Raw genomic sequence first — 10,024 nt, forward strand, 5'->3', positions numbered from 1 at the left:
TAAACAGCATAAGTTTTTATCGTCATGTGACAGCCATGTCTCAGACACAAAGGTGAAGGAAAAGTGGTGGTCAAGGGATGATAGGTAAGCATGTATATAGTCACATTGTTTTCTGAGACTGCGTGCATTAAAGTGGATAGCAGATAAACTGGGCCTTGAAAGAAACGTTGAAGACGTTTTGTCGCGTAATACATGTTAAAGTGTTATGAAGTTTAGCTTGCAATAGTTGATTGCCAGAGATCAACTAGGTCACCTGTCTAAACACGGAAAGGTCTGTGTCCTTTCTGATGCGGAATACTCGACGGTCAGCCGACTTTCTCGTCTGGATATGGCAATTATTCGTCCACAGATACATTCATCCACGTTCCCGCTTTAACTTCAACGCTTTAGGGAACAGCAATTTTTTTCCAGCGTCATGTGGTCGCGCACATAAACAGGGCGAGCTTGCGATCCCCCAAAGCTTCCCTGGAACTCGATGAACGATGTAAGCGTCACTATCCGTGATGCGACCATCAATATTCCCCCTACAGCTTTTACAATTGCCGCGCAATCATCTCAACGTGTACACGGGATGTTCTTCAAATTAGTGTTGTTTAGCCGAGAGTACTGCTCAACTTTCGACTCTTTTGCTGTTAGGGTTTCATTCTGTGATTGCAGAGTTTCATTAAGGGTTCTTAGGCGCTCATTCTCTGACTTCACTTTCTCGACAAGAGAATTCAGGATACCGACCCTTGAGACCATGCTGCTGATTTCGGCCTTCATTGCACAAATTTCAGGCTCAGTTGATGAAATTCTCTGTTTAGTTTTCTCAACCACTTCTTCAACTACTTCTTCGAGTTTGGTTTCAGACCAGGCCTCAAGCAGCTGAATTCTCTTACCTAGTTCAGCAACAGTTGGCAGCGTAAGAGATACAAGGTATCACTGAGACAGGTAAAAATACTGGCAGTAGCAGTTCCGGCAATCTAGTAATGGAATATGTGGCAAAGAAAAAAAAAACACCACCAACCTGCAAAGGTAAGAAAGCTCACTTACCCCCGCATTCCTCCAGCCGCAAGGGGTGCAGCCAAATGAAGCAGGACAGATGCCAGCACCACTTTTTAAAGCCCTGTCGTAGGCTATGGTCCGCAGGTTACGTTGCTCACGCACGCGCAGTAGCCACATATTGACCAGATTCGTTGAACAGGTCACAAACGCAAGCTTGGGCGGTGCAGGTAGGACGGGTACGTGAAGCCGCTTGGGTGAATGGTTGGGTGAACGTTGGATGGTCTGCAAAGGTAAGAAAGCTCGTTGACGCCCGCATTCCTCCAGCCGCAAGTGCTGCTGCCACTATTGCCGTTATATTGCCAATAAAGGGTGTTTGTCACGCCACCGCGTCATTGTTTTCATGTTGGCATGCGGTCTACGAAAACTTGGTGCAATATTGTACCACCATCATCAAGCAACCTTATTGGTGCCAGCAGAACAATTCGAAACACTATCTGGGGTATAAGCTGATATATTCCCTTGCTCCTAATAAGGTGTTCGCTTACTTTGACAATTAGCTTAGATGAAATGTGCGATTGTTTGGTTCAAGTTCAATTGCCGTTTTATTCTCTTAAAGAATGAATGAAAAAATACGTCATCCTGTAGGAAAACCATGGAAAACGTTCGACAGTGGCAGTTGCACTGTCACTGCGACATCGTAATTCTGGACATGCTGACTGTCCAAACCTCATTGTGCTATCGCTGTGTAGCCTTGCTATCTACTGCCTCCGCAAAAATATTCGCAGTTATCTATTTTTCCGAGAAAAAGCTATGAACTGCCCTTCCTTCCACCAACTGTTCGTTCATTGTCTGAACTGTTAAAAACCGTTTACATCAGTGACTAATATTGTGTCTTCATGAGTCCATCTCCTTGAACTCGGCTTAGGACGAAAAAAATTAATGATCTCCATGCCCGTCACTAATTAGCTCGCAATTCAAATAATCAGTCTCAGGAAGCCGCCTTAAAAGTGCCTGCATTCTGACCACCCAAATGACAGCAATATTTTAACGTTTATTCAGCTGGATCGAACAATGAAATAGTACATTATTCATGTATAATATATCGTGATGTCACTGGTATCTCTAAAGCGCACATACATGCTATGTCATAAAGCATGGTACACAACGGCTGCGTGATGTAATTTCAGCGCTAGTCTGTTAAAACTGATAGGCCATTCCACACAAACGTGTAGAAAATGCATGGATGGTAGCCATATAAGCGTCTACCCGCTGAGAACCAATCTATCTGTGCCCCAAGAACACAGATTCTAAGACCTAATATTGTAGCAACCTGTACCTCGCAGTTCGACACACTGGTGACTGCTCTAACGCGCAAAAGTAGAGCTTGATAATTGGTACAAAAATTTCCACTTGACACATGCACTGAGAGCGATGGCATCCCTGTGTGCGGTTGGAAGACCGCTATATACAATGTTTGTTCTAGGGGGAAATACGTTGTGTACCTGCAGTACACATTGTTGAGAACATGGTGATCCATAGAGGGTGCCTGATCGTGATCTTCGTGAATACTCTGTAGGCGGCACAAACAAAACATACGTGCCAATATTGATGATGCACCTAAATCGTCTCGTGCGGAACTACACTAAGGTTTAAGAGGCAGCGGGAAACAATGTCGAAAGCAATGAGGCCTTTACTGTGAACAACTACTACTCAAAAACAATTCCACAATGTTTAATGCGAAATTTTCTGTCTGCCTCCGTGGATTACCAGGTAAGTGGGCAGGTTACTATCTCGCCACCGTTGAGGTTTCTTAAACAAAACTGTAGATCCTTCTGGTGCGGGGCTACAAACCAACCTCCCTCACTTCAAGAACCAAAACCAATTACCATTAGGCGCCAAATATGTGCAAGGAATGAGCGAATACTAAGCTTATACACTATGCTTCGCCCTGGGAAGCTACTTCTTTTAGAAGATATGTCACATTGCATCGCCTTCGTGGTCGTCGTAGCTTGCCAGTGCACCAGTTTCGGCATCCGTCTCTATTGTAATGAATGGGTTTTAACGTTTCGTCTCGTGCGTACAAGAAACCAGTCGTCATGCCACTGTTGCTGTGCGGTCGCCATACTCCGTGTGGGCACTCCTCCAACACCCCCTGCCGAAACACACACGCCCGCCCGTAAGCAAACTGATCGCCTGCCCTTAGTATATTAAGTAATCTGAGATCAATTTTTCGTACGCCAAACGATGCCATAGCCGCCTTCCTGCCGAGAGCATTCCGCAACTTTCATTTTCACAATGCAGAGGGGCTGCTATTCTTTTACGTAGCACGTTGTGTGATTTAAGCTTATATATTAATGTGTCATCACTAATATTTCTTTGTTACATTCCTAAATTAATGAAAACGATATATTTCTATCGCTCCTTCCTTTGTTGTCAAAAACACATTTGTTTAGCAAGCGTCGAGCGCAATTTTTCAAAGCATGGCTGCAACCGCGAAACTTTTATGCACCCGTTCGGAATGTCTCACAATGTCCTAGCCTCCCCCTCTCCAGAACAATAATTAAGGTAGTTTATAGGACCCAAATATTTCGGAGGAACGTTCATGAACAGAAGATTGCTTACAGTATGTATGACCTCCCATTGTGGCATAGAAATGCTAAGCCCACTGCGGAGTCTTGCTAGCGCCTTTATAATTGCGGCGGATGTGACAGTGCGCTATCTGAGTACCGCCCTTGCAGGAAACGTTCCTATCACTAAGATTGTCGCGCAGACCTCGCAAAGTTCAAGAGCATTCAGTGGAAAAACGAAGAAAACAAAACAATTGCCGGCAGCCTTTGCCATAAGATATTGTTTCTCGCACTATAAAATTGCGTCTCTCTTCTGTCTAAAGCGCCTTTCGCATGTGAAGCTTGCTCGGCCTAGAAGGCTTCGAAATTATTGAGGAACGTGACATCTGCGCTTAGTAAGTACTGCCAATTGGATTTGTGCATGCAGCGCTGCGGCTCCTATTCCCTGGACAATGCGTTATCCGTGACAATGAGACGCTGTTGTTCGCACCGAAAAGAACTACTTGTCACGGGTGGAAAAAGTATAGAGGTCACTGTCTGCGGGATTATACCTGTAGGAAGCACGCGCAGTACACTTTTCATTCAGTCCGGCAAGTTACCGCATCAGTCAATGCTTCAGGGTCGCCACAGTGCGAAGAAAAAAATTGCTGTGAGGTCACCTCCAAAGAACGATGTAGCCGATGTAGCAAACAAAGATGTAGACAAGCTTGTCTGGTTGGTTTGTACTTGCAGGCTTAGGAAGAGTGCATTTTTGTAGAGAGAAACTGCAGACAACATTTATTTCAATGTGTGCTCTATGCTTTGAATCGGTGTTCAATATTCTCTCCCGTCTAGCTTACTTGTCTTGTGTCAGGTCGGCGCTTGGTGAACCTACAAATATCTGTGTGTTTTGCTTTTCTCAGGTCACACTGCCTATATCACCAGCGACAAGTGTTACTAAGGAACTTCTGTAGTCAGTACTTTACTGACAATATTTTCTACTTCCCGCAGCTATGTTTCTGTCTTTTATTCTACACTTTGATGATCTTTTTAATACGCGTACGTATGTCATTGCCCTGTTGCAGCGAATGTTGCTGTGACCTGTCCTGTATGTAGTGATTGTGCTATTATTTGCAGAGCAACACGACTGTATATTAAGAAACATTACCAATCAGCAGGTGCTCGGAGCGAAGCACGCGCACCTAATTGTAAAGTGCACACTAAAAACTAATTATTTTGATTTGCTCCATGACGTGCGCAACACTACTCCATTCTTGAGTGGCATTTGCCCAGTTTTGTCAGCGCCAACATCACCATTGTCGTCCCGGTTTCGGGGGTACCACGCGGCGTCTACGAAGTGCACTCCCTCTCGCGCGCCGTGGTTTTTGAGGATAGTTTTCGTGCGGAATTTTCTTCTCTCGACATTTTGTGCAGGGTGCGTGTTCTTCGGGATATTCTCAGTGTTTATTGCGTCTCGGACGTCTGGGTGAATCTGCGTCTTTGGGCTGTTCATTCCGTGCTAGTTTATGCAGATCATTTCCACGATCTCTCAGCCCGCCTTGGTTCCGGAGAGTCTTTCGAGTTGCGGTATCCTCTGTGCTTCCGCGATTTCCTCCAACATGATATGTACCCCGAGTTGTAGTAACTTCTCGTTTCTAGTGTATTGGGGGGGACGCAGTGCTCTCCTTTATGCTTCCTAATGAGAGCGTCGATCTTATCATTCTCAGCCTTGTTCCAGTGGAGGAATGCCACAATCAACGCAACGTGTCTGATCACGAAGGCCTGAACGAACCGTACGACGTTTCTTTCTTTAATGACCCTCCTGTTCTTGGAGACTCTCTGTATTAGCCGAACGGTCGCGGTGACTTTCTTTTCCAGGAGTGTTATTGTTTCCGTGTTTGTTCCCCTGGCTTTGATCCAGAGACCCTGGACTCTATTCTTTTGGGCCATGGGTATCTGCATGCCTTTTCTAGTGGTTAATCTGATTCCCCTTTTGTGTAGTTCCGCTGCGTCTCTGCACGGTTTTCCTAGCCTCCTGGGGCGGTAGAGCATCAGTTCCGATTTCTCCGCCGTGCATTCGGGTCCGGTGCCCTCCAGATGGTTTTCGATTGCCTCCACCGTCCCTTGAAGTTTCTTCTCCATATCGCCCTCGCTTGCGTCCTTCATGGTCCAAATTGCAAAGTCGTTTGCATAAACGGTGTGATTATTGCCTTATATTAGCACCAGTTTTTCCGATAGTCCGATCATGACGAGGTTGAAGAGCATCGGTGACACGACGGACCAATGCAGTGTGCCAGCGCTGATCACGTCCACCTGGGCACTCTCCTCCTCGTCCAGTCTGATTCGGGCTGTTTATCCACTAAGGAAATTTCGGATATAATTCGTTCTTTCGTTCACCCAGGTTGAGTTGCGTGATACTGTCGAGGATGGCCGCATGCTTGACCCAGTCGAAGGCCTTCTTTAGACCAAGTCCAAGTATTGCCCTCAAGCGCCGCCCCGTGGTGTCTATGACTTGCTGCTTGACTTGTATCATGGCGGCTTGGGTAGAGAGCCCTCTTCTGAAGCCAATCGTGTTGCTGTGGCACAGGTCGTTTGACTCCAGGAAGCCGTTGAGTCTACTCAGGCAAGCGTGTTCCATCACTTCGCCAAGGCGGGAAGTGAGAGAGATCGGCCGCATGTTGTGTATTTGTAAGGATTTACCCGGCTTGGGGATGAGGGTCACGTCGGACCTCTTCCATTCATCGGGTATCGCGTCGGACCACCAGCACTCGTTAATGTAGTCTGCAAAGCGGCTCGTTTTCTGGTCGTCCAGGTTCCAGAGCATCTTGTTGGTCACTTTGTCGGGACCCGGAGCTGACTTGGTCTTGATGGTCTGCAGGAACGCCTTGATTTCTTGCTGGGAGAAATCTCTGTCGAGGTAATCATTGGGAGAGCCCGAGTAGTTCCGGTGTTCAACGGCTGGAGGTCTCTCAAGGTACAGCTTGACGATTTCATCACCCATTTCACTGATGTTTCCTTTGTACTTGTGTCTGAGCTTCGCCATTCCCGCTTTCGCCACTGCCTTCATTCCCGACGGGTCGAGCAGCTGCTTGATGATCTTCCACGTCTTAGTTCCGCGATTTTGCGCATTAGATTTCTGTTGTGTTTTTTTTCCCTAGCAGACGTTTCCGGATGGGCCTTGTGGCTTGATATTTTGGCTGTCGTCTCTAGGCAGCCTGCGCACCTTGCTTGCACGTAAAATCTTGTTCACTATGCTCTTCCCGCCTTTGCATGTCGGGCTTCTCCAGCGGGTGCCTTGCTTCTCTGCCTCTTGGGTAGCGTTCGCGTGGCCCTTTCTTTTGTGCGTAACTTCGAACAATCCATCCGCGTTGCCGTCCTCGGCTTGGCTTGCGGGATCATTTCTTTCTTCTCTCGAATTGGTATTCAGGGATTCTGCCTTCTGCCTCGTCTACCTCCATTTCGGAAGTGCTTCCGATCCTCTGGTTTGCACTGCGACGCCGTTTACCGCCCTGTAGGGGGCCGGTAGGGGTCCGCTATAGGCCTAGTTGCCGTTAAGTTTAGCTGTGTTTCTTAGCTTGACCAGTTAAGCTTAGCTGTGTTTCAAAAAATCTCGGAAAAATGTCGCTCAACCCGGGTCTCGGTGTCCCTGGCTTCGGGTCGATTGGCTCTATCTGTTGGTGGTCGGTTTTCAGGTATTTAACTCGATAATCATTCGTAAAACATTCATAAAGGCAGAGCCGTCGCGAAGTGCGTCCGCAGCGCTGGTACTTCTTCCCCAGCAGAGATAAATATGACAAGAAAAGGCAACGTATAATAAGTAGACAATAAGCGATGAACATATTCACCAAGAAATCTCCGTTCAGAGTCGCGGCGTCATGTACAGATCATTCACTCTAGAATAGAGCAATTGCATTTGTGGCCGTTTCATGCATGCTTGCTTGGGTGCTGTCCTTGGGATTTTTTTCCTCCAACTTAAGTCCAGTACCCTGAATGACCAAATGAGAGAGGCTAGCTCACAGGAAAAATTTTTGATTGCCGCCAAAGTATGAACAAATGTGCAAGTGTGTGAACACTGCGAAAAATGGAAGACAGGAAAGGAGCGCTGAATATGCCTTTCATATTTCTCGACAAGGTCAGATAGAACCACAAATATGTCCTGTAACGTATGTAGGTCTTACGAGGTATATGTACTTTTATTGCGAATCTCCCTCGACTATGAAAGAAAGTACATGAAAAAGCCTCGCTGAATAAACCGCAACATGGGTTCGTTTGCGATATATTGTACGAAATATAATAGAAGGGTCATTCACACGGTCTTAATAATTTGATGTTCTTGCGAATTTGAGCAATACGCATGCACGTAGGCTACATATCTGTTCTAATAAACACATTCGTGCAAAGATCTTATGAATCGTATTCATAGTCTCTGCCTTTTACTTGCATATTGGCACGTGTACTTATCTTTATCGGGCGACCACGTTTCGCCGCTTAACAAGTGTTATCGCACAGGGCGGGACTCGCCTGTAAGTATCCGAAGTTTCTGGAAAGTCATCGATGCTTCTATTCGCTGTCTGTTGTCGCGGAACCTTATGTCATCCGATTTCATCACCTGACGCGAATGGTGTAGAATTTTGTGGAAGGCACGCGGGTCCGAACGATTAGTCTGGAACATTCGACGATTGATGTATAAAAGCCGACGCGCTTGACCCGTTGATCAGATTTTCGGCGATCGCCGACCATGTTCGCCGCTATTGTTGTGCTATATCTGTAGCCTGTTTTGTGGGCACAGGTTCGCCCAATAAAAGTTAATTTTGTCGTTCGCAGTATTGCTACTGTGTTCTTCAACGTCACCACCACGTGACAATATTTGCATATTTACTTGCAGGTTACGAAAGAATCATGCTTTTAGTGAGCATCTTGGCCGTGATGTTGGGTCTCGGAGCACATGTTACCGCTACGACCAAAAATGACAGCAAAGGTATGATTAAGCGCAATCATATTGGGACGTTCAAAGTAATACTAGTGCGATATAAGTCGGATAGCCGCAAGTATAGCTTTTGTACCAGCATTTCAACCAACCGTGACTCTTTTTATAGGCGAAAATTCAATATGTCTTGGTTGGAAATAGGAGTAAAATGTATCAACGTATAATTAACGGACGCAGTCCTCTCACGAGCTGTGCTGCGCCTTTCATTGCTGGTTTGGTGGAAGCCAAAATGCCTAATTTTTGGCACGTCTTATGTGGTGGCACCACATGCAGTCTCGGCCAGTAGGAGTGATAAAGTAATATCCAAAAAATTACTTGCTCACAAAACGGACAGCAATTGCTTTATTTTTCAGCTCTTCCCAGTCAGGAAATAGTAGTATATAAGTTGTCGAAGTCCCAACAAGGCACATGTGAAACTAATCCGTGCAGAGTCAGAACCGTCAACTTTGTTTCCCCGCCTCATTTCTTTCATACAGGGTGTGACTTCGCCGGCATAGACGTGGACCCCTTCATGACCAGAATTCTTGGTCAGCTACCTTCGAACTACTCCATCAAGCCCGCCGACTTTAGGCCGTTCATCCCGGGACTTGAGATTGGCAGCCTGAGACTGAGTGGCTTCGATAAAATCCTCCGTTACGGGCCGTTGGTTCCTTACTGCGTGGACGGTAGGCACATGTTGCAAGTGGACCTGATCAACAACGGCGACGTCAGCATGATTTCGCGCTGGAAATCATGCTCCGGGGGCGAAGGGGATATTCTTTTGCGCAACTCATTCTCACGTTTTACTGTTCAGTTCCACGTGCTCACTCATCCCACCATGCGGGCGTTTTCATTCGACTTTGAGGATGCAGTAGTTCCCGTGAGTTCGGGTTATCCTTATCTTGTAATCGAAGGCGCAGGTGAGGGCGTAAGCACAGCAAGTAGATGGCTCAGCAAAATTTTCCCCGCTGAGGTTACGAAGGTGTGGACGGATAACTTCCGTACGCACTTCGGTTCCGCTTTGCGCGACGCTGTGCGCGCTATCTTTTCGGGAGGGCCTAGGCCTGTGCTTTACTACGAAAGACTCCATTAATGTTGTGAACGAGAGTTGTTTACTTGCAGTGTATGAAATACAGTAGTCCTTCCTCCCAAGTGACCTGTTGTCTGTGTTCTTTCCATTGTCTATATGTATATATATACAGTATTAAGAAAACACCTATTGCCTCTTGGTTTTAGCCCAAGGGGGGGGGGGGGTTGTTGTCAGACGGGTGTTGATATCTGAGTGCAAAGCTTATTTTATAAATATAGCCTTCGCCAACCTGAATATAGTATTCTACACAGCACAAGGTCGCGGGATCGAATCCCGGCCACGGCGGCTGCATTTCGATGGGGGCGAAATGCGAAAACACCCGGGTGCTTAGATTTAGGTGCACGTTAAAGAACCCCAGGTGGTCAAAATTTCCGGAGTCCTCCACTACGGCGTGCCTCATAATCAGAGAGTAGTTTTGGCACGTAAAACCCCAAATAT

The 10,024-nt window shown here is 46.5% G+C and overlaps 1 long non-coding RNA gene across 1 annotated transcript; it reads left to right on the forward strand.

Annotated features, from left to right (window-relative positions):
• Positions 1 to 8,421: 8,421 nt before the first annotated feature.
• LOC142586963 (uncharacterized) lies at positions 8,422 to 9,648 on the forward strand. Its single transcript, XR_012829318.1, has 2 exons — positions 8,422 to 8,508; positions 8,994 to 9,648. It is a non-coding gene; the product is annotated as an uncharacterized LOC142586963 (long non-coding RNA).
• The last annotated feature ends 376 nt before the right edge of the window (positions 9,649 to 10,024 follow it).

The sequence above is a fragment of the Dermacentor variabilis genome, chromosome 7 (assembly GCF_050947875.1).
Source record: "Dermacentor variabilis isolate Ectoservices chromosome 7, ASM5094787v1, whole genome shotgun sequence".
Lineage (NCBI taxonomy): Eukaryota > Metazoa > Arthropoda > Arachnida > Ixodida > Ixodidae > Dermacentor > Dermacentor variabilis.